Below are 25394 nucleotides of genomic sequence, written 5' to 3'. Positions count from 1 at the left end.
CCACTGTGTCTGTGGAAAAGGAAGGCAGGCAGTTAAAATGCACAAAATCCCATTTAAGCGTCAGTCTTGTACTGGAAATTGGTACTGCCATTGATCTTAAATAATGCAGTGTGCTCAGCATTATCTGTCCATAACTTTGGGAAAGTGTCGACTCAGGATGCCTACATGAAACGAGCTCCTGGTCGTCACCTCTCAGTTCGCTGTCACTGGGCTCTGCTGGTGTCTCCTGGGGGACAGGACCAGGCAGACCAAATAAGCCTATTAATATTCAGCCAAATACCAATAAAGTCCCTGTTTAATGTGATTTATTTATCACATTGATCTCCCCTCCAAAGCCAAGAGCAAATTAAGTGAGCTTCGGCTTGTGTTACCTTGAAAATGCAATACAGATAAAAGTCAAACTGTTACCTTTTGTGTACTTGGAAGATTAATTGGAAACTCTATTCTTTTGGTGTTCAATTTAATGTGCCAAACAGTTGTTTGGAGAAAATCATCGCCTTTGTACAGCATGGCAGCATTTATCAGAAAGTATCTGTATATTCACAAAGTATCTAATTAACAATTCTGCTTGTGTTTTCTTCTCCTAAAAATAGTGTCAACAAATTGGTCCCATCTCCTATTTATCTGCTTATGCCCTATTTTAGCAGCCAATTCAGGTATTGCCAGAAGTTTACCATCCACACATCTTAAAATAAAAATGCCTGTCCTGCAAACAGGGCAAGGGGTCCACACACACACACACAGCCCTGGCCAGAGGCGCCCATGGTGCTGAGTGGTGCAAACATCTTGTGGGAACTTACAAACCCATATTTATGGAGTTTTTTCTTAATTTCTCCATTCATCATATTTTCTTTTAAGGACTTCGAAAACTTGCAGTCTGAGTCCTTGGCCCCACATGTGGCGCTCACAGGGCCCTGGCCTCGGCATGCAGGCCGGGACTTAGCACCCTGGAGGCAGGGCCGGAGGACAGACAGGCAGATTCCACTTCCGCTGGCGTACCATCCAGATGGGGGCAAGACTGACTCATGAATTTTCCAATGACCCTAAAGGTTATGGGCCACAGGGGCTTTTAGCATCAGACAAGTTAGAGCAGGAATACCTTCAGAGCTCACTGTCCAACACCATCACCTCATGAGGAAAACCAGATGAAGAGAGGCGAGGAGGGGTGAAGGGTTTCACATTCACCCAGCAAGTGTCGGGGCTTGAAGCCCGGCACCCTGAGCGCCAGGACAGGGCTCTCCGTGCCTTGCACCTGCGCGCCTTGCACCTGTGCACCTGCATACCTCACACCTCACACCTGTGCACCTCGCACCTGCGCACCTCGCACCTGCGCACCTTGCACTTGCTTTGTCCCAGGGACCGATAGTTCAGGTGCAGCAGATAGCTGAGACCTCAAAACTGGCTTGCCCTTCACAGTTGTGGGGTGCTACAGATCATCATCACAGAAATAAAGATAAAATATGGCCAAGTGCTATTCTGTGCATTGCCCTGTTTATTCAGGGAGATGGTGAAGCAAGTGCAGTCTGGCACCTGGGCATCTTTCCATCTTAGTGTTTCTTTGACACTTGCTGGGAAACCATCTTCCCATCAGCCCCCAGGCTGGTCTGTGGCTGTGTGGGCCCCCACTGCAGCCTGCCAGCCCCCACACACAACCGTACTTTTGTTTACACCTGTCTTTAGATATTTGGAGAACCGGGAAGTTCACATCAATTCCTAAGTCAACATTCTCATAGGGCTCGTCTTGGCATCCTCAGGTTTCTCCCTTTCCCATTGGCAAACTGATCCTCCGATTCTTAATATTTTTACTTATTTGATCAATTCCACTGAAGCTAAACAATCCTTGGAATGTCTCCTCATGACTTCATGCCCTTGTAGACTTATGGCCCTTTTCTATCCCCCCCACAGTCCCATCCTCTGGGCAGGGGGACGTCATCCTTCCTCTGTCATAGGCCAGCACAGGGCTCTCCGGCCACCACTGCATTCCATCTCTCTATGTTCTCAAGGTCCCTAGGGATTTAGGGTTTTTTAAAAATCATGCTTTCAGCCCTGCATTTGTGGTCTGTTTGTTAAACTTAACCAGTTTCTTCTAAGTGTTTGTAGAAGGAGGGTTTTCCACCTTTATTACCTTTAATATTTTTGAAAACAAAACACCACATGGGCCATTCTAGCATTCGCCCACACCAACGTTTTCCCTAGAAGCCTTCCTAGGGTGCCCTCCCTCCCAGGCCACTGGACCTGGGCCACAGACTCCACAAGCTCAGGACTCGGCCTCGGTGAACTGGGCTGATTGCAAAAAATGATAATAGAACTTGAAGTAGTTTTAGAGTAAAAAAAAAGACAAACAGAACATGTGTGGAAGGGAATATAAGTTTTGAAAAATATTTTAGCGTGCTTAGGCTTGTGGGATTTGAGTGGCTAGACTCTGAAACAGCCTGTGATTTGCCCAAGATCCACATAATCAGCTGTTGAGCTGGGGTTAAATCCTGAGGTCCCAGCTCCCATGCAGGGCCTGCCACTGAGAGTCCCTCCCCCTCCCACGGTGACTGCATCCTGATGTGTCCCTTCTGTACCATGCACAGCCCCACAGCCCTTGCCTGGGAGATGCCCCCTTATCCCCACCCTGGGGCATGAGCCTGTTACAACCACCTTTTCTGCTGCTCCTGTGACATGTTTCAGTCACTTACCTGTCAGTTACACACACTCAAGGCCAGATTCCTGTGGATGGGGGTGTCAAGTCATAATGCCTAGTGAGGCGACCAGCCCCTCTCAGTCGGGAGCAGGGGGGCCGGCTTACTGACCCTGTGGAAGCCCCCTGCATAGGCCAGACAGCACCACGCAGCCCGCGTTTGCCTTTCGTGAGATCATAGGTCAAGGTAGGAAACAAAACTGGTAGTTTTCAAGGCAAACCAGACAGCGTTCGAGCAAGGGGGCAGCTATAGCACCCATGGGGTGATGGTGCCATCCTAACGCAGGGGTCTCAGTCCATAGGGGCTGCTGTCACAGAGGAACAGAGCACCCCAGGCAGGGGCTTTAGCAGCAGACGTGCTCTGGAAGCCGGAAGGTCGGGGTCAAGGGACTGCCGCTGCGGTGCCTGCCCGCTGCCGTCCTGCTGGGTCCTCGTGTGGCCGGGCAGACCGCCTCTGCCGTGCCTCTTCTTATAAGGAAACTGCAGTTTTAAAAGTTTCCACTGAGGTGCTATCCAGTGGCCTTCGCAACAAGATCTCCCTCAGGACCACACACCGTCTGTCACGCAGAGATGGGGGGCTTTGCGCCCAGCAAAATCTCACAAACTTCTTAAAGGTTATGTAGCCTGGGCTTGTTTTCATTCTTATCTGTAATACCTGTGCAGCCCCCATATCAGTGTAGCATCTTGTATCCCATCACATGTTGCGATGACTCTTAGAAAGGCGGAGGGGAAGCTTTACTTCTCCCCTTGGACTTTGATCAAGGACACTGCCTCTGTGCAGGTGTGGACACCTTGCAGCGGCCACCACTTCCCAGCTGACCCTGTTAGGCCCTGGCCGGCAGCTTGTGGAGAAGGTGGCCCATCTAGTGGCAGCCTCTTCATGGCTGCCGCACCATCAGCAGTTTGCCTAATTCCACGGTGAGGTGGCTACTTGGGGAGGAGGTGGAAGGAGCCTCCTGGAGTCTATCCAGCTGCTCAAAAAAGCCTGGGGTGACTTCAGGACCAGTAATAGAAAGCTCTGCTCGTGGTGAGCTGTTTCTGATGACAGCCAATGAACTCTGCATGCACTTTGCACCGAATCTGTCAGGAGAGCGGAACACACCCCCTGGGGACTGGGACTATGATAACGGTGGGGTGTGGGCATCGGGACATCGGACAGTGGGAGATGTGATGCTGTGGAAGATGATGGTTGGGGTGCACTTGTGGGTACCCCAGGACCACACAGCATTTGGAGACAGGGACAGGGCTGGTATCAGGTCCAACAGGGCCCATGGCTGGGTGGATCTCAAGGCAAGGACTTCTTCCCCAAAGGGAAATGGTGGGAGGAGGCAGACCTCAGAGAGGCATGGGATTTGGGATGGTTAAGAAAATGATCCGGGACTGGGAATTTCAACCAGCACCCAGGTCCCAGATGTGGACAGCTGCTGAGGGTGGGCTGGTAAGGAGAATGTGCTGTGCTTAGGCCCTGGGGTGTGGCATCCTGGCAACCTCTCTGTGCCCCGATGCCTCCTCTGTGAAAGGGGATCATGAAGCAACCACAGCGGTGGGGAGGGGGAGGCGTGGCGCGGGGCACCGGGAGAACGGCAGGAGCTGACACATGTGACGCGTTTAGCACAGAGAGACTTTAACTGGTCCACAGATGTGAGCTATTTTTATGTAAGAATAAAGTGGAAGCCCAGTGGTTAGAACAGAGGCCCAAGGTCAGGCCAATTTAGCAGCAAGTCTGACTTGCTCTTGTTACTTGAATATTGAACCGATTTCCATAAATGGTCACTGACTTTGCGTGAAATTAGCCCAAGGCTTTGGGGAGAAGCTAGCTGGCCAGAAACCACACAATGGGGTATATTTTGGGAGAAAATCACTCCCAGCTTGGCAGCAAGTGGGTGCAGTGTGGCTTCGGCATGCACTCCCTCAGGAGCAATGCTTCTGGGTCCCGCAGCGGGGCCGGCATGGATGACTTCCTCCGTTACCTGGTGCTTGACTTAGGCAGTCACATTGTCTTCTTTTTCTTCAGAGAGGCGTGAAAGCAACACAAACATGGCTACGAACAGCCACTCTGAGAGCACCCTGCATCCCTTCCCGAAAGCACTGGAGTGGAGAGAGGGGATGTAAATCGAAAGGCAAATCCCTCTTCAAGTACATAAAAGAGATGAAATCCAAGGGGAGAGGAGGGGTGCGTGCTGCAGACCAAACGTCCATGCCTGAGAGAGGCTTAGAGGAGCAACACGATCGGGCCATAAAATGTTTACAGCGTCCTAGGAATAATTGAATATTTCCTGGTTTGTTGTGCTGAGATTTTATGAGCCAAACAGGGGACCTTTAAAGCTTATTTTCTTTTGCTCTTCAATAGGTTTAATTAAGGCTGGACTTGGGGCTTAAAGTTGTTTGAAACCTTGAGATTTAGAACAAAACAATCCAAGAGACCTACATAACCACTGAGGCAGGCGAAGAAGGGATGGGTTACAGGGTGCCCCAAATGGGCCGATCGCTCAGTACCTTCTCAAAGAAAAATGTCTAATGTTTCTACACAGCCATCACTCAGAGTGTACCAAACAAAAATTTTTATTAATACGATTTGCATACATCCTTCTTTGCGTTCATAACCTATGTCAGCTTCTAGGTCCTGTGTCTTCCTCCGAGTGGAGTTTCTGGATGACCGGATGGGTCCCTCCGTTCCTCCCCATCTTGATGGACAGCTAACACGTTCAGTGCTCAGGAAGGCAACTGAGGTTCCTCTGCCAGAATGATTTCTTTCTTTATTCGTGGAATTTCTCCAAGAGGCCATGAAAAAGAAGTAACTACATCACAATTTAGTGTCTTTTCTTCTCTGTATCCATTGTGTTTTATTACCTCTCCATCCAGATTTTGTCCTGTCCGGACGAGTGCGTGCTGACTGACCTGCAGCAGTCTTCCAGACGCGCCACTTCCAGACGCTCCTAACGCCATCCGCCAGAGTCACTGCACCACCTCTTCTGATGGGCAGCAAGATACTGGCATGTGTTCCAGATCCTCATTTTGCAGATGGGAAAGGCGAGGCCCAGAGGGTCCAGTGACTTATGCAAAGCCACCCCATTTCCTAGTGACAGAGCTAGGACTAGAAATGAAATCGGCTCCCGTGAGTCCCAATCCTGCCTTTCCTTCCACGTGTGTTATGTTTGTATGCTTCTGCTTATTTTATTAAGCAAATACATGCCACACTAAGATCTGTACCACTGTACCACTGTACATTCGTACCAGGGACCTTGGCAGCAATTATCAGCATTAATGAAGCCAGGGCTGTTATCCCCATGTCACAGAGGAGGAAACTGAGAGGTTCATAATTTGCCCAAGGTCAGAGTTCCTAAGCAGCAGATCTGACTCCAGAGCCATGTGCCCACCGCCCCACCCCCACCTGAGCCGGCATCTCCATCGCTCCCGCTGTCAGTGGCCTATCGGTGGGAGCCCTCACCACACATTCCAAATGAGATATATTATCTCCATCTGGAAACACAGATCTTGGCTCAATGATCAATGTCAAATCAAGGCTTAAGTCTGAATCAGCTCAGAACTTACTTCTTAGGAATAATTTACTTTCAGATTTTAAGATCCTTTCAAGATCTCCAAAAACAATCATTTCTCCATATTCATTGGTGCCTGGTGGCCTTAAGAAATGTTAATGTATTTATCTCCACGGTCTTAATTATTCCAACAGTTATGGGAAGAGAGAGCTAGGCTGCTTTGCCATGCAAATCTGAGCCAGGGGAGTTCTTTTTTTCCCCTTCTATATAAAACACGAAGCAAGAAACATCATAATTCTTAAAGACGACTTTTATCTCATCGCACCTGCTAAGATTCCTGTGTGACGCTTCGGCTGTTTTCAGCTTTCTCAGCTATTTTGTGATAGAAGGGAGGGAAATGGTGTGGAGAGAGTCGTTCTATTTGATATTGGAGTGAAGGTAAATGTTCCTCTTGAATCAGGGGGGAAAAATCCTGTGCATACAGCCTAGATTCTAGAAAGTGGCCTTACTGCGGATGAGTACCATTACATGGCAGGGTTGATGCCCGGGTCAAGTGCAGGATGGGGCCCGCTGGGAGAAGGAGCAGGGCCCTTCTAATTGAGGCGGTGGGCGGAGCCTGGGGGAAGCAAGGCTCTGACATGTAACTCCTGTAGGAGGTTCAGGGGGTAGGACGTGCTGGACTTGAGGGTCCGGCATGAGCAGAGCCCTCTTTTAGCCTGAAGAGCTAAGAGCTGTGTCAGCACACATCAGCCTCTGGGAGTTGGGAAAGGGGGGGTGCAAGTCATTTCTGCCTCCGCATTTGGCCGTGAGACTGGTAACCCAGCACAATGCACAAAATCAGCTGACAATTATGAAAGGCTACAGGTGCACAATGTGTGAAAAAAATCCTGAAATTATTTTAGACAAATTTGGTGACAATTTAAAATGTCCCATCATAACCAAGGTGAACATTTCAGCTACAGTGGCAAAGCTAAAGGAGGGGCCTCGCAGAGGCGTGGGAGGGATGAGCAGGGGGCGGCGTCACACAGATGGAAGCCAAGCAATGAAACCCAGGGGACAAGGGACAGGTCCTTGCAGTGGGCTTCTCCTCAATCCGTTGTGAAATGGGACTTATTCTGGAAGCAGTTTCAGAGGACAAGGCTCAGGCTTGCTGCGACAACTAATGGTGATTCCACTGAACAGCTCCAAGTGAACACCTCTGCGTATTCCCTCTCTGGGAGTGGCATGTTCATATGCCAGGACGGCTGGAGCAGGTGCCACAGACGGGGGACTGACACGGCCAAAACAAATGGCCTCACAGTCCAGACGCCAGAGTCTGAGGTGGAGGTGTGGGCAGGGTCATTGTCTTCACGGCCTCTCTCCTGGGTGCGGACGGTCGTCTTCTCGGTGTCCTCACGGGGGCATCCCGCTGTGCCCACACTTCCCCACTGCCTCTTTCTGGAGGGCCCCATCTTCTCTTCTGATAAGGACACCAGTCAGACTGGATCAGGGCACCCCAAGAACATCATTCCACCCTAATCACTTTTTTCAAGGCCCTAGTTTCAAATGCAGTAACATTTCTAGGTACCAGGGGTTAGACTTCAACATGCGGATTTGGGGAGGGTACAGTTCAGCCCATAAAACCCGGGATGAGGGGGAACGTGGCCCAGCTAAACAGACACTGACGTACAGTTCCAGCGACGGAGGCAGGCTTGTGATTTGTGCCAAAGGAAAAACAATTTACAAAGTATCCATAAAATACAAGACACAGCAGACCGAAGTTACTGCTGAACTCTGTTCTCTTATTGTTGCTGAGGCTTCTCAGGGCTCTGTGCTCCTTAAAATACTGTAGCTTCTGTCATGAAAATCAGAAAGGGTGCCAGATATTAATGACCCTCCTCCTCTCATTTCCCATTTAGCTTTGCCAGAGGTAGCCCCCCTCCTGCACACTACAGGTGGGCATCCCATTGTCAAAAAGATTTATGCTGGGCCATAAAAATATCAAGGGGCTACATTTTAGTATCAGCAGTGGCCAGACCAGAATTACTGTATCCTGACCTGGTGCCATGCCGATATCTCAGCAGGCTGAGCCCAGAATTAAAGTCCCAGTGTCCTGCAGAGAGACGCTCATGCTGCCGAGTCACTCTCAGGACACCACCGTTAAAGCCAAGCCTGGACATCACAGGTACACATTCTGGGAACCTGTTGCTTTGGCCCAAGAGTCCCTAATGGTCACACTCTTCTGTATGAAATGTTTGCAAACATGTTACCATCTGAGATGCTGCATTTCCCAGGGTTGTGTCTCAGAGGCGATGAAGAATGAGGCTGGCAGACAACAGTGTGGAGTAACCAGCAAAGCTTTTAATGAGGAGTGAAGGGGGAGTGACTCCTGCTGGCCAGGAGGGGCTCCAAGAGAGGAGGCCACTGAGGTCCCTGGGCCGGGGGGGGGGTGTTTATAAGCTTCTAGGATGGAGGAAGTCCATGCCCTTGGACCTAACAGATAACTGAACTGATGACATCACAGCTTACTCCTGATGGGCTGAAAGTATGATGTTCTGTTTGCATAGGGCAACTCATTCCTCATTAGCTGAAAGTACAATGCTCCATTTACGCAGGGCGTAATCCGTCGGGCTGAGGTCTGTCTGCTAAGTGTACTCTTGAATAGCGGGGTTGAACTGGAGCTTTTTGGAGGAAGGCACCCTCGTGATTGGCTGGGAATCGCTGCTGGAGCTGAGATAGGGATAGGAAGACCTTCCCATCTTCCAGGCCGAATTTTCCAGAAAGTGTTTTTTTTTGTTTGTTTGTAGCCCCGATCTTAGTTCCTCAGGGCCATGAGTTCTATCTGCCGGCATCCCCCTAACTCCTGCCCCAAACAGGCTCACATTCAGGATGTTTGCTTGTGCATCTAGTTGGGTGCTGGCTAACCCTGGATGGGCAAGGCTGAGGCTTGACTTAGGAAGCTCCCACCTTGTCCCTTCCTCAGGACTGACCTGTTTGCTGAGCTCTCTGCCTTGAGGAGTCCTCATCTGCCCCGTCTTCATGAAACCTGGGTGTTTGTTGGAAGCAGGCACAGTAAGAATGGCTCAAACCAGCTTGGCAGTTACTGTCAGCAGAGACGGCGGCTGGAACGGAAGCAGCTCAGCATGTTGCCAAGGTGGGATCCTTAATGATGCAAAGCCTTCCCTGGGAAATTGAGGCTTTTTGCACCTGTCTCAGCCTGACCCTTACAAGCTTCTGTTGTTTAATTTTTTTCTGTTTGTTTTTAATTTTAACAGTAAGCATGAATTGTTAGCCTCTGTTTTCTCTAGAGCAGTTCCAGGATATGCTGTGCATGGCATGGTGGGTTATAACAACAGGGGACAGATGCCCACAGTGAAGGCTGGGGAAGCAAAAAAATTTTTTCCGAGGTTCATGCTGGTTTTTTAAATTAACCAATTACTGAGCTCCACACCTCAACAAGGTATGAAACATGTTTCTGTGTTCATTTACACTCCAACAAAATGTTAGAAGAATTATAAATAGCTTAAATCTCCTAGTTTCAGCCTCTCTGTGAGGGCCAGGAGCCATCATCCATGGAATATCTTTAAAAATATGGCTGCGGCATCTGCAGAAGTCTCATCGATGTCAGTGGGAACACAAACGACCTACTCCTCTGGAGCTGGGATGTCTGTGCATAACGCCGCCCATCTGTTCTCCTGCGCTCCTCCGGAATCCTCCGAGCTTTGTGTGCAAGGATCTGAGATATCTGTTCTCTTAACTCGTCTACGGTTTGCACAATACTAGGGCCTAACAGCTCTCACATGATTTCTTTTGTATCTATTAGCTCCCCACCCTTTGGCTTGGGTATTTCTGGCCAGCCTGGGGGCGGCAGTTCGCCTCGGGCCCACAGGGTTGGAGGCGTCCGGGGCTGACACCTCTCACTGTCCCAGCCTTCCACATGGCAAGAAAGAGTACATGCTCAGGAAACGTAGAAGCTGAATCCCTCAGAAATGCCCTTTGTTTTAGAAGACAAGTACATTTATATGCAGGATTGGCTTTTGCAACTTTATAGACAGATTTATTTCCGGAGGGCAGCCTTGGTGATCCAGGTGCAAAGCCTTGGAATTATTTGTACAATCGGACCTTCATGTTAGGTGAGGGGCAGCACTGTTTGTTTCTGTGGCTAAACGGAGGACGCAGAGCTGGGCTGGACATCGCCCTGACCGGGCACAGCCGTTGCAGCCCACCTTCACCGCAAAGCCCCGGAGGCTCATTTCCTTCAACCTGGGCCCCCTCTTAATTTCAACTTCTCTCTTTTCTGGGCAATCTGAGAGATTTTCTGTTGTTTCAAAATCTTCTAGTTCTGTGTCCTTTGTCTTCTGCTTTCCCCACCACTTCTGTTTTCCACGTCCAACGTGGGGTGTTGGAGCCCAGGAGGGTGAGGCGGCCCCGTGCTCAGACATGAGGGGGTGCTGGTGGATATCTCATTGTGGAGGTGTGGATTCGATGAGTAAGTGTACAGAGGGCTGGGGCAGCAGGCTGCTCATAGTCAGAGAAGGCAGTTATACATGTGGAAAGGGAGAGAGTGGGGGTGCCAGGTGGTGCTGGCCTGGAACTGGAGGTCTTGGTGTGACCTGGAGAGGGCGTGACAGTCGCCAGGCCTTGCTGGCATCGAGCACACCAGGTGTGCGCATTCTGGCTTCTCCACATGGCTTTCTGCTGGAGGAACCGGGATCCTGGGAGAGCTGGCAGAACCCCAGGCTGGGCGGGGAGAAACAGGAGAGGAGGCCAGAGCATCTCACTGGGCCAGAAACAGGACGCCGCTCAGGGGGTTATGGGGACCTGCCAGCGACAGAGAAGCCAACTGAGAGGGGCCCCCACGGGCCAAGCCTGGGACTACTAAGAAAAGAAACATAAAAGTAACAGATAGCAAATTTAAAAGAAATCCACGCAGATAATAAGTGAAGGAATGAATAAATAAATGTGGAGAAAGGAAAGCTTTTGCTTGAGGAGAAGGCCACCTAATAAATGTAAAGAGAATGAGGAGTTAGAACACCTGTCAGGTAGGTATTAAAGGGGGAAATGCCCGAAGGAGACTCCAGGCAGGGGGACACCGTCCAAGCAGTGGGATGGTGGGAGAATTCCCAGTGGGCAGAGAGGTGGGTGGAGGAGGGACAGGTTGAGGGGGCGACGTGGGCAGAGGGCAGGCTGAGGTGGTGAGGTGGTGGGGGAGGGAGAGGCAGATAGACGGGGCTGGGGGGCCCGGGAGAGAAGGGCCAGGGAGAGGGTGCAGGGCTTGCGATCCTGACTGCCCCGGAGGCCAACCTGGGCTGGAGGCCGAGCTGGGCGGGCTCTGTAGAGCTGCGGCAGGGGGAGCAGACAGGGCGTGTCTGAGACTCTAAAGGCTTCGGATTTTATTTAAGGTCAATGGTCAACCATTTAAGGTTTTAAAGTTGGTGTCCAAGCTTTAGGTTTCTGCAGGTTTTAGACTTTGATCCTAAACATGTAGACTCCCTAGTTTTCAGTGAGGAATAATAATACATTTTGAATAAGCTGATCAATAAGCTTTACATTTTTTTCCTTTAATTTTTATGGAAGTATGTGTATATATGTACACCTATGCATGTAGATGTGTATGCATAACTGTTTACATATGTTCTATGTAATGTATATAAATTGTACATACCATAAATGGACAGCTTGATGAATTTTCACTAATGGAACACCACACATGTAACCAGAACTCAGAGGAAGAGATATACATTTCTGCCACCCCAGAAATCCCCCTTATGTAATCTTCCAGAAACTACCTTCTCCAAAAAGAACTGCTGTTCTCACTTCTAATAGCATCATTTATTTTATTTCTTTGTAATTTATATACCCAGAACCATATTTATATTCTCTTCTGTGTTTGAGATGTTTGCTTGACATTATTACATGTGTTTGAAGACTGGACATTCTTGATGCTGTAGGGTATTCTGTTGGGTGAACATAGCATTTATTTAGACAATCTACAGCTGATAGTCATTTGCGTAGTTTCTACTTTGGGGCTATTATGAATAGTGCCCCTGTGAGCACTCTTGTTTATTTTGGTGAGCACATGCATGCATTTCTGTTGGGTATGTACCTAGGAGTAGAATTGCTGGGTCTTAGGTATGCATATATTTAGTTTAGTAGATAATGCTAGACAGTTTTCCAAAGTGACTGTAACAATTTATACTACAACCTGCAGTACATGAGATTTTTGTTTGCTCTACATTTTTAATTATTAATATTTTCAATATTTAAAAGTTTAGTTTTAGCAAGATCTGGCAGAAGAACTTTGCTGACTAGTGAATATGAGCACACTTCTATATGTTTATTGGCTATTCGGATCTCCTCAGTGTGTGCTCATGTCATTTGCCCTTTTTTTGTTAGAGTCTCTATCTTTTTCTTATTGATTTATGCGGGCTCTTTATATATTCTGGATAGTAGTTCTCTGTTGAATATATTTTATTATGATTATCTTCTTTTACTCTCTAGGTTGCATTTTTCCTCTCTTGATGGTGTCTTTTGATGAACAGACATTTTTAATTTTAATATGACCTAATTTACATCCTTTTTCTTTTATGGTTATTTCTTCTTTTGTCTTTTTAAAGAAATCTTGACAACTCCAAATTCATGAAGATGTTCTCTATGATTTCATCTAAAATCTTTGTTGTTAAACCATTTACATTCAGATATGCAATCCATCTGCTATTGATTTTTTTCTTATTGTGTGATTGGCCATTTTTTTTCATGTAGGTATAAAATTGTCCCTAATTGAAGACATCATCCTCTCCCACTGTGATGCAATATCACCTTTTCCAAAAATCAGAGGAAACTGTGTGTGTGTGTGTGTGTGTGTGTGCATGTTGTTTGGTCTGCTACCTTTCATTTTATAGTATAAACTTCAAAGAACACATATCTCTATCTATTGAGGATTTTGCTAATATTTATATAGGTTATGGCCTCAAAAACTGAATATATGTTTTAGCTGAATGATGTACAGGGAAAGTCTCAAGTTACATTCTGAATGTAAGTGGTCAAATGTGAGAATCACCTGAGGATGCTGTGGAAAACTAACAGAGACTTTTAACTGATCAAAAATCACCATTTGTGAACAATCACATAGTAATTACAGTGTAGTATTTTTTAGTATTTTATCTCTTAACTTGGTAATTTGTTATTTATGTGTTGATGTTTTGCTGTGTTTTTTTGTCACCTTCAAGGAAGTTGGTGGGATGTTTTCTCTTATGCAAAGTGCATCTAACACTGCAGGAAATAGTTTCCTGGTGTCCATGCAGATGTCTGAACTTCACAAAGGGATACCTGACATTAAGCAGGAAATGCTTGCATTTGTTCATGCAACTCTTGGTACTATGTACTCTTAAGATACTGTTGCAGAGGTTACCTGCAAGTTTTCTACAATTCAGATTTTGGGTGATTGCAAGTGTCTGTTTCAACCCCTTCATTTAAAACAGGATGTTCTAATTTTGCAAAAATAGTAGTTAAGTTTGTAAGTTGATGAAACCCTAAGCATAAATTCTGGTGAGTCTGCCTTGGTACTCGGGCCAGATTGTACCCTATACCTTTACCTTGTATTTAACTCTGATGTCACCCTTGGGAGTGGAGTATCTACAGAAAGGATCTGGAATTCTTCTGTCTGGGAGCTGTCTCTTCTCCCCACTGTTTATGTCAGTATGAACTTATGGATGTTTATTTTAATTTGGGTTGTAATGCAATACTACTTTGTTAAAAAATTCCCAGCTTTGACCATTGTGGGTCTTTTAGTTGGTTCTTGTGTCCCTTTGACATATTCCTATCAAGGTGGATCTTTTTAGCACTTTATTATTTTCTGGCACTACAAGATGCTCCAGGCTCATCTTGTCTATTTTCTGGCCTAAACATAGAATTAGCCCTTTCTCATGGAGCTTTGGTTTCTTTTATTGAAGAATGGCATTAGCAAATAAGATCTGGGTGTTAGCTGTGCTTATAGCTACTGAGGTGCCATTTCTTTAGGTCCTTTCAGCTGATAGAGCAAAAAATATAGTGCCCATACTAACCCAGGCATATATACATACCTATAAATATTTCTCTTTGGAACCACCTGTATCTATACTAAACTAGGGTTCATACTGATGTCTCCAATTCTAATCCTTTACTGCATTGATCATTTTACCTTCTCCTCTAACTAATCAGAACCCTCTTACTCCAACAGTAAGAAATCTGATTCTTGACATCCAGCATCTATTTACTTAAGTGTTTAGTTCCAGTACAGATGGATAGTGATTTCAAAGTCATTTACCTGTAACCCTGCAGGAAAGAACTTTATCAAAACAGTTCATTGTTTATGTGCTGTTCATTTTGCCTTTAGTCTCACAGACTCCACTTATTTCCAAAGTTAACTAAGTCTGCGCATTTCCCCCCAACTCCTTCAGTGAACTTGACTCATATGTTTGTAATACAGTTAAATTCTTTGGTCGTAGTCTGCATTCTATCCTGAAAAATCCCTATAACTATTTTTTTTTAACTTGTATACATTAAAGTTCACTGTGTTTGGTCTCTGGGTTTTGACAAATGCATATTAAATGCATCATTATAGTATCACTCAGAACAGTTACACTCAGAAAATCCCCCAGAGGTTCACTTTTGCAACTTACACCTCTAATTCTCTGACAATTTCTAATCTATATTCTCAGTGTCTTTTCTAAAATGTCATATTGATGGAATTTTATACTGTATAGTCTTTTCAGACTTGCTTCTGTTGCTGAGCAAAATACATTTAAGATTCATGCATGTATTTTCCCAGCCTGAGAGTATGTTGGGACTGAGCCTGGAAGGCTTTCACCTTACAGTCGCATTGTTGTTCACTTGAGTTCCTTGAATGAAGAGACTCATCCTCAGGGTTTAGGATACTGACTTGGAAATAGTAAGATTCAATAATAGTTGATTAAATTAATGCTCATTTGAAATGGCTATTGCCATCACCATTAAAAAAATGGGGAAACTAACAAAGAAAACAAAAAATCCCACAAACACATGGAGGCTTAATAACTTGCTCCTAAATAATCAATGGGTCAATGACCAAATAAAAACAAGATCAAGCATTATGTGGAGACAAATGACAACAATAACTCAACACCACAAAATCTGTGGGATGCAGCAAAGGCCGTGCTAAGAGGGAAGTATATTGCAATATAGGCCCACCTCAGGAAAGAAGAACAATCCCATATAAGCAGTCTAAACTGACAATTAATGAAACTAGGAAAAGAAGAACAAATGAGGCCCAAAGTCAGTAGAAGAAGGGATATAATAAAGATCAGAGCAGAAATAAATAAAACTGAGAAGAATGAAACAATAGAAAGAATCAATGAAAGCAGGAGCTGGATCTTCAAGAAAACAAAACAGATAAGCCCTTAGCCAGATGTATCAAGGAAAAAAAGAGTCAAAACATATAAACAGAATCAGAAATGAGAAAGGAAAAAAATCACTATGGACACCACAGAAATACGAAGAATTATGAGAGAATACTATGAAAATTATATGCCAACAAACTGGATAAACTAGAAGAGATGGACAACTTTTCAGAAACATACAACCTTCCAAGGCTGACCCAGGAAGAAATAGAAAATCTGAACACAGCATTAGCAGCAATGAAATTGAATTGGTAATCAAAAACCACCTAAGAACAAAATTCCTAGACTACATGGCTTCACTGCTGAATTTTATCAAACATTTAGTGAGGACCTAATACCCATCCTCCTTAAAGTTTTCCAAAAAGTAGAAGAAGAGGGAATACTTTTGAACTCATTCTGTGAGGCCAGCATCACTCTCATACCAAAAGCAGACAAAGATACCACAAAAAAAGAAAATTACAGACCAATATCCCTGATGAACATAGATGCAAAAATACTCAACAAAATGTTGGCAAATTGAATTCAAAAGTACATCAAAAAGATCATCCATCATGACCAAGTAGGATTTATTCCAGGGATGCAAGGATGGTACAATATTAAAAAATCCATGAACATTATCCACCACATCGACAAAAAGAAGGACAAAAACCACATGATCATCTCCATAGATGCTGAAAAAGCATTTGACAAAATTCAACATAAATGGAAACACATCCCATGCTCACAGATAGGAAGAATCAATATTTTCAAAATGGCCATCCTGCCCAAAGCAATCTACAGATTCCATGCAATCCCTATCAAAATACCAACAGCATTCTTCAGTGAACTAGAACAAATAGTTCTAAAATTCATACGGAACCACAAAGGACCCTGAATAGCCAAAGCAATCCTGAGAAGGAAGAATAAAACAGGGGAGGGGGGGATTAAACTCCTTGGCTTCAAGCTCTACTACAAAGCCATAGTAATCAAGACAATTTGGTACTGGCACAAGAACAGACCCACAGACCAAAGGAACATACTAGAGAGCCCTGATGTAAACCCAAGTACATATGGTCAATTAATATACAATAATGGAGCCATGGACATACAATGGGGAGATGACAGCCTCTTCAACAACTGGTGTTGGCAAAGTTGGACAGCTACATGTAAGAAAATGAAACTGGAATATTGTCTAATTCCATACACAAAAGTAAACTTGAACTGTCCTACAGTGCTGGTGGGAATGTAATTTAGTTCAACCATTGTGAAAAGCAATATGCAGGTTCCTCAAAACACTAAAAATAGAAATACCATTTGACCCAGGAATTCTGCTTGTAGGAATTTACCCAAAGAAAACTTCTCAGATTAAAAAAGACATATGCACCCCTTTGTTTATTGCAGCACTATTTACAATAGCCAAGATAGGGAAGCAACCTAAGTGTCCATCAGTAGATGAATGGATAAAGAAGATGTGATACATATACACAATGGAAAACTATTCAGCCATAAGAAAAAAACAAATCCTACCATTTGCAACAACATGGATGGAGCTAGAGGGTATTATGCTCAGTGAAATAAGTCAGGCAGAGAAAGACAAATGCCAAATGATTTCCCTCATTTGTGGAGTATAATAACAAAGCAAAACTGAAGGAACAAAACAGCGGCAGACTCCAAGAAGGGAATAGTGGTCACCAAAGGGGAGGGGTAGGGGAGGGTTTGGGGGGAAGGAGGGAGAAGGGGATTGTGGGGTATCATGAATGGTGCACATGGTGTGTATGGGGTCATTGAGAACAGTGTAGCTCAGAGAAGACAAATAGTGAATCTGTGGCATCTTACTACACTGATGGACAGTGACTTCACTGGGGTGTGGGGGGGTTGATAGTGGGGGTGAATGTAGTATCCGCATTGTTTTTCTTGTGAGACCTTTGTAAGAGTGTGTGTCAGTGATACCTTAATAAAGAAAAAGAAGACAAACTAAGGTTTGAACTTTCTCATCTTTTATTTGGGACTTACTGCTTTTCTTTTTACTTTTTGGCCATTTTTTGTTTGGTTTTATCTCTGTTGACTCGTCATACCTGACAAACATTGTTTCACTTTGCCTAAATGTAGCCCTTCTATTAAGCCTCTGTTTCTCCTATTCCAGTTTTTCCTCCTCTTCCTAAATAAAAAATCAAGCAAGGAAGAAACCAGAAGGCAGAAATGACCCGTGCTGGTCAGCAGTTTTCTCTAAGTCACCTGAGCAAGTCCAGCCGTTTTCCATGGTGTTTAATGCGTCGCACTGAGGTCACTTTCACTCTCGAAGTGCCTTCCCATTTCTTCCATTTCAAAAAGTGAGCAGCTAATTTCTTGCTTTTTAAAAATTAACAGCAACAAATTGGAACTCAAGGCAAATGGAGTGTTAGTGGGGGTCGTTGATGTGGGACTCTTTTGGGGAAAGTGTGGGGAGAGCTAAGGCAATGATGTATTTTGTTAATGCCACTTTGTATAACGGATTCTCATTGCATAAAATCTATCTATGGGCCGACAAAGTGTGAAAAGAGAGTATATTGCCAAAACAACCAGGCAACTTAATTTAAAATCTGGTTAATTCGGCCCTAAGCATTGGAGGCATCTGTTGCCATGATTTCTGATGGAAGTGGAGGCTGCCATGGAAATAGCGCAGGATTAAGTATCAGAGCTGCCTCTAATCTGGCATCTAATGAAACTGTGTCCTTAGGGAAGGTATTTCATTTCCCTGCAATATCTGTAGAATGAAGATCACATCTACAGTTGTAGTTACCTATCACTGCATAAAAAACTGCCCAGAGCTGCCCTGGCACCCTTTGGTTATGAGTGAGTCTGCTGGTCCCAGACGAACCCCACGCCTGCCCCCGGACCAAGGGGTGGGGAAGAGGGCTGTACCGTCCACGTAGGAGCAACCGGTTACTGGTCACTCCAAGAGTGTTTAGAACAGCAGATACTCGTTCAGCCATTTCTAGAAAACACATGCTTTCCATCTAAGCTACCACTTTTAATGATTAATCATTGCTTCAGAATATGGAAGACATGTTATACTTCTTGTATTTTTTCATAATTAGCACCTATTCAACATTGTTTCATTTTAACTTCCTGCAGGCTTTTTTTTTCTACACACACACACACACAAAATTTAATTAATTAATTAGATTTCTTTCCCACCGGTTTATTGAGAGAGAATGGACACACAACATTGTGTAAGTTTAAGATGTACAATGTGTTGATTTGATACATTTAAATATTACAAAACCATAGCATACAGTGTTAGTTAACACCTCCCTCCTGTCACATAATTCTTGTTTCTTTTTTGTGGTGAGAACTTTTAAGATCTACTCTCTTAGCAACATGCAAGCATATGATACAGTATCATCAGCTATCATCACCATGCGGTACATTAGACCTCCAGCACTTGTTAATCTCATAACTGGAAGTTTGTCTATATATATTTTTGATGTTCATTTAAAATCGAGCTGAGACCATATTATTAAGGACAGAGTTTGTTAATCTTAAGAACTATAGGTTTGATTGATAAATTATCAAATATATAAGAAATATCTTCACTTTTGAGCTGGCCCGCACAATTTTCTGACTATTGTGATTGAATTAAATCCTAGCTAGTGCCTATGGGCTTCCATCCATGAGTTTTTCTTGGGGGGGAAAACTGTTATATTTGCCTCCTTAGTGAGAAATATAAAATGATTAAAAAGTCCCTTTGGCCTTCGGTGAAGATACTGCAATGCCAGACAAAGACAGACGGGTGCTTAGCTTTGCCGTGGCCTCTCCCTGGGGACCACGTGGAGCTCTTCGTCGCTGTTCCGGTCAGTGATTTCCATCCTCAGCTGGGCCTCCCTCAGTGGCGAAGAGCTCAGCCTCTGCTGTCAGCCCAGATTCTAGATCTTTATCACCCCATTGACTAGGCACGTCCTTCAGTTTCCTTCTATGTCGGAGGACGCGATGATAGGAACCACTTAGCGGTTTGTGAGCAGGTGAGTGAAGGCAGGAAGCACTTAGCTCGGGCCTGGCATGAAGAACCGTTTGGGGCTGCTATTATTTGTGTCATCTCATCCTCATCATCTCACGTTTCTCAGCGTCTCTCAGCCCTCAACAAGCTTTCCCAGCCCCAGGATTCTGGGTGGCTAGGGACTCAGTATTTCTCTCGGGCATCGGCTTTAAGGAGCAGCTCCTAACAGAGACGCTGAGAAGATTCCTGGTGGCCGCTGTGCCAGGCTCAGATGCTTGTTCACGGGACTGCTCTCTGCCGTGCAGGCCTGGGTCCTAATAGCATGGTTTTACCAGAGAAAAGCACTGGTCGTCACCCCACTGCTTGGACTAGAGCCAGGGCACGGGCCCACTGACTCTCCTACTAAAGGAGCTTCCATTCCCCAAGCTCCTTTCCTGGGAGCTCCATCCATCAGCAGTGCCCTTCTGAGAAGTAGCCTTGTGGAAGCACCTTTCTAATAATATCTCATCCTGAAGTAAGATCACTGGTTGTATGACAAAACCGAAGACTCACATGTAACCTGAATAAATAGCTTTGATGGAACCAATTACATAAATGAATCACAGGCTTTCACATGATGTTTGTGCACAGACGCATAAATGGATGTAGGTAAAGATTTTGAACTAGGTTTTATCTCACAGCTATTTGGACTCATACTCCAAATAACGTATAAAAAGATAAGCTCATGCTCATTTGGAGGAATGGGATTGTAAGTAATTTTCAAAAAAGTTTATTGAAAAATAACTTGGTTTGGAACGGTCCCTCCTGCTGCATTCAGGGAACTTCCCAGAGAGTCAGCGACGCATCAGGGCACAGCTGAGGCCCTCTGTGTACCTTTGTCAGTTTTTCTTTCCATCTGGCCTTGGTATATGACAAGTCACTCTAGAAAATGTAGGTGATATTCTTGCAAAATAGCAATAATGCCCGCTTTTATGTCCTTTTCAGCAATAAAATGTATGAGATACAACCTAATCAAGGAAATAAGCAGAAAATTTGTCTGCAGGAAAAGATATATATTAACATCTGGTAAAAAGGTGTCTATTTTCTCAAAATTCATGCCAGAATCTTTCAAGGCATTTTCCAGTTTGTTTTTGAATTTGTTGAACGTCCATCACTTGAGAAAGGCCATCTGCGTTGGTGCAGGACCTGGTATAAGAAAGGCAGCCCGGACACTGTCATTAATTTGTGCACCACAATTTATATTCTTTATAGTAGTAAGAACAGAGAAATGTAGTGCATGTTTATGGTTTAGGGACATGAGTTCATATCTGCAGAGAATAGTAATACTAGGGCCATTGCTGGTCTTTGTAAACAGAGCCATTGTGTAAATTAAGAACAGGTTCTCCTTTGAGAAGAAAAATTGGGAAAAAAGCTTGAGGCGTGTTTCAGTCGCCATTTGTCCTGTCGGCTTGTTAGCTTTGGGCTGTATGCCATCTACAGCTCTATATGCAGAAGCCCTTAGAAATGGGCACAATTAGGCAACAAAGCCAATTTTACTCTCAGTGGTGTGTAAAGCTGATGGAAAGTAAAGTGAGCCCAGAAAACTATTTAAATCTGCATTTGCTTCTTTCTCCCCGCAAGGATGATTTATTCACATCTACATTCTAGACACTAAGTAAAGCCTCGAATGGGTTTAAGGGGTAGCAAGTTCCAGGAGACCATTGCTCCCATCCTCAAAGTGAAAACAATTCATGTAAGTTACAGGTTCATACGGATTTTTTTTTTTTTTTTGAGAGGGCATCTCTCATATTTATTGATCAAATGGTTGTTAACAACAATAAAATTCAGTATAGGGGGGTCAATGCTCAATGTACAATCATTAATCCATCTCAAGCCTAATTCTCGTCGGTCTCCAATCTTCTGAAGCATAACGAACAAGTTCTTACATGGTGAACGAATTCTTACAGAGTGAATAAATTCTTACATGGTGAACAGTACAAGGGCAGTCATCACAGAAACTTTCGGTTTTGATCATGCAATATGACCTATAAACCATCAGGTCAAATATGAATATTCATTTGATTTTTGTACTTGATTTATATGTTGATCCCACATTTCTCCTATTATTATTATTATTTTTATTTTTAATAAAATGCTGAAGTGGTAGGTAGATGCAAGATAAAGGTAGAAAACATAGTTTAGTGCTGTAAGAAGGCAAATATAGATGATCAGATGATCAGGTGTGTGCCTATGGACTAAGTATTAATCCAGGCTAGACAAGGGCAGCAAGACATCCACGGATGCAGAAGATTTCTCTCAAAGCAGGGGGGGTGAGGTTCTGAGCCTCACCTCTGTTGATCCCCAAATTCTCACCTGATGGCCCCCCTGCGACTGTGCCTGTCTTAGGTTGTTCCTCCCTTGAGGAATCTTACCCGTCTCTGGCTAACCAGTCATCTTCCGGGGCCATACAGGGAAATGTAAAGTTGGTAAGTGAGAGAGAAGCCATATTGTTTGCAAAGGTCAGCTTTTTACTTCTTTGCAGATTTATGCCCTGTGGCTTCTATGCCCAGCACTTGTCTCGAGGTATCTTTACCACCTGGAGGAATTATGATACTCGGTAAATTCGATATGAGGCACGAATTCTATTTAAGGTTTGTAATTAGGAAGGAAGAAGAAAAGCTATAGATGTAGCATATGAAGGAAACTTGGGAGGATTGATTATTTCTTTGACATATCTTCTTGTAGAGTACCTTAAGTATGTATAGGTTTTAAACTACTAACTAATTTGCACACACATATTAACATAATAGGAATACGGTGACATAAACAAAGCAAATCTATAATTACCAGCCATCTCCAGTGAAGCCAAGAAAACCATTTAGGCACCCTAGGCATTTGTGAAAATTTATCTATGATATGATGGATATTGTCCAACTGTACTTGAACCATCAGACAAATTAAAGCAGCCCATTTCTGGGATCTGTTCACATCCCATATGTTCTTTTAACCATAGATAGTCTATAGTCATGAGATTTTGGGGTGCTACAACTTGCACCCCTCCCAACTCCTGGTTGAGTTCCAACAGTACAGATCCAGTCAAATTCGTTGTCTCACTGTATGCACATGCCAGCCTAGACATCTCCCTCCTCCTTCTTATGGCAAGTCCAGGAGACGGTGGGCTGGATGCAGCCACAACCGCAGCATCGTCCGGATCCCTGTGGAGGCTTTTTGATGATCATCCCCCGGCACGAGTCCTCCAGAGAGTGCTGATGCCGGAAGCTCCTCCTCATATCGTATCTTAGTTCATTTTCTGGGTATCCAAGCTAGGCCTTGATCTTCTGCGTAGAAACAAACAGACCCTTTGCCCACACTTTGACATGCCCTCTATACCACTGTGCAGAACTCATTGGAGGTCAGCACACAGTAACTGCTTTTTTTTTTTTTTTTAATTAAGAGAAAGGAATATTATCAGAAAAGAGTACCTCCATAGCTGATCATCTGACACCCTTTAAGTGATCAACATTAAGGATATTTAAAGCATGCGTTGATCTTTGATTTACCAATAGTTTTATCCTGTTAAGGAGTAATCCCCCTTTTCTTTCTTTCTTTCTTTTTTTTTTTTTAAATTTTTAATCTACACTTACCTGAAGAATACTATGTTTACTATGCTCTCCCCTATATCAGGTCCCCCCTAACAACCACATTACGGTTACTGTCCATCAGCTTAGCAAAATGTGGTAGAGTCACTACTTGTCCTCTCTGTGTTGTGCAGCCCACCCTCCCCTTTCTCCCTCCCCCCCATGCATGCTAATCTTAATACCCCCCTTCTTCTTCCCCCCCCTTATCCCTCCCTGCCCACCCATCCTCCCCAGTTCCTTTCCCTTTGGTACCTGTTAGTCCATTTTTGGGTTCTGTAATTCTGCTGCTGTTTTGTTCCTTCAGTTTTTCCTTTGTTCCTATACTCCTCAGATGAGTGAAATCATTTGGTATTTCTCTTTCTCCGCTTGGCTTATTTCACTGAGCATAATACTCTCCAGCTCCATCCATGTTGCTGCAAATGGTTGGATTTTTCCACTTCTTATGGCTGAGTAGTATTCCATTGTGTATATGTACCACATCTTCTTTATCCATTCATCTACAGATGGACATTTAGGTTGCTTCCAATTCTTGGCTATTGTAAATAGTGCTGCGATAAACATAGGAGTGCATCTGTCTTTCTCAAACTTGATTGCTGCGTTCTTAGGGTAAATTCCTAGGAGTGGAATTCCTGGGTCAAATGGTAGGTCTGTTTTGAGCATTTTGATGCACCTCCATACTGCTTTCCACAATGGTTGAACTAATTTACATTCCCACCAGCAGTGTAGGAGGGTTCCCCTTTCTCCACAGCCTCGCCAACATTTGTTGTTGTTTGTCTTTTGGATGGCAGGTATCCTTACTGGTGTGAGGTGATACCTCATTGTAGTTTTAATTTGCATTTCTCTGATAATTAGCGATGTGGAGCATCTTTTCATGTGTCTCTTGGCCATCTGTATTTCTTTTTTGGAGAACTGTCTGTTCAGTTCCTCTGCCCATTTTTTAATTGGGTTATTTGTTTTTTGTTTGTTGAGGCGTGTGAGCTCTTTATATATTCTGGACGTCAAGCCTTTATCAGATCTGTCATTTTCAAATATATTCTCCCATACTGTAGGGTTCCTTTTTGTTCTATTGATGGTGTCTTTCGCTGTACAGAAGCTTTTCAGCTTAATGTAGTCCCACTTGCTCATTTTTGCTGTTGTTTTCCTTGCCCGGGGAGATATGTTCAAGAAGAGATCACTCATGTTTACATCTAAGAGGTTTTTGCCTATGTTTTTTTCCAAGAGTTTAATGGTTTCGTGACTTACATTCAGGTCTTTGATCCATTTTGAGTTTACCTTTGTATATGGGGTTAGACAATGGTCCAGTTTCATTCTCCTACATGTAGCTGTCCAGTTTTGCCAGCACCATCTGTTGAAGAGACTGTCATTTTGCCATTGTATGTCCATGGCTCCTTTATCAAATATTAATTGACCATATATGTTTGGGTTAATTTCTGGGGTCTCTAATCTGTTCCACTGGTCAGTGGCTCTGTTCTTGTGCCAGTACCAAATTGTCTTGATTACTATGGCTTTGTAGTAGAGCTTGAAGTTGGGGAGTGAGATCCCCCCTACTTTATTCTTCTTTTTCAGGATTGCTTTGGCTATTCGGGGTCTTTGGTGTTTCCATATGAATTTTTGAATTATTTGTTCCAATTCATTGAAGAATGTTGCTGGTAATTTGAGAGGGATTGCATCAAATTTGTATATTGTTTTCGGCAGGATGGCCATTTTGACGATATTAATTCTTCCTAGCCACGAGCATGGGATGAGTTTCCATTTATTAGTGTCCCCTTTAATTTCTCTTAAGAGTGACTTGTAGTTTTCAGAGTATAAGTCTTTCACTTCCTTGGTTAGGTTTATTCCTAGGTATTTTATTCTTTTTGATGCAATGGTGAATGGAATTGTTTTCCTGATTTCTCTTTCTATTGATTCGTTGTTAGTGTATAGGAAAGCTACAGATTTCTGTGTGTTGATTTTGTATCCTGCAACTTTGCTGTATTCCGATATCAGTTCTAGTAGTTTTGGAGTGGAGTCTTTAGGGTTTTTTATGTACAGTATCATATCATCTGCAAATAGTGACAGTTTAACTTCTTCTTTACCAATCTGGATTCCTTGTATTTCTTTGTTTTGTCTGATTGCCGTGGCTAGGACCTCCAGTACTATGTTAAATAACAGTGGGGAGAGTGGGCATCCCTGTCTGGTTCCCGATCTCAGTGGAAATGCTTTCAGCTTCTCGCTGTTCAGTATAATGCTGGCTGTGGGTTTATC

At 44.1% G+C, this 25394-nt stretch overlaps 1 long non-coding RNA gene across 3 annotated transcripts in view; it reads left to right on the top strand.

Moving 5' to 3' along the window:
- LOC108402100 (uncharacterized) overlaps nucleotides 1-25394 on the top strand; it is a 101184-nt gene that overhangs the window by 54312 nt on the left and 21478 nt on the right. For all 3 annotated transcript variants that reach the window (XR_012132033.1, XR_012132034.1, XR_005056255.2), the window contains exons 2-3: nucleotides 5549-5801; nucleotides 9146-9316. This is a non-coding gene — a long non-coding RNA (uncharacterized lncRNA). The remainder of the gene's footprint in view (nucleotides 1-5548; nucleotides 5802-9145; nucleotides 9317-25394) is intronic.

This window comes from Manis javanica, chromosome 6 (genome assembly GCF_040802235.1).
Source record: "Manis javanica isolate MJ-LG chromosome 6, MJ_LKY, whole genome shotgun sequence".
Taxonomy (NCBI): domain Eukaryota; kingdom Metazoa; phylum Chordata; class Mammalia; order Pholidota; family Manidae; genus Manis; species Manis javanica.
This window is presented reverse-complemented; position numbering and strand designations above follow the sequence as displayed.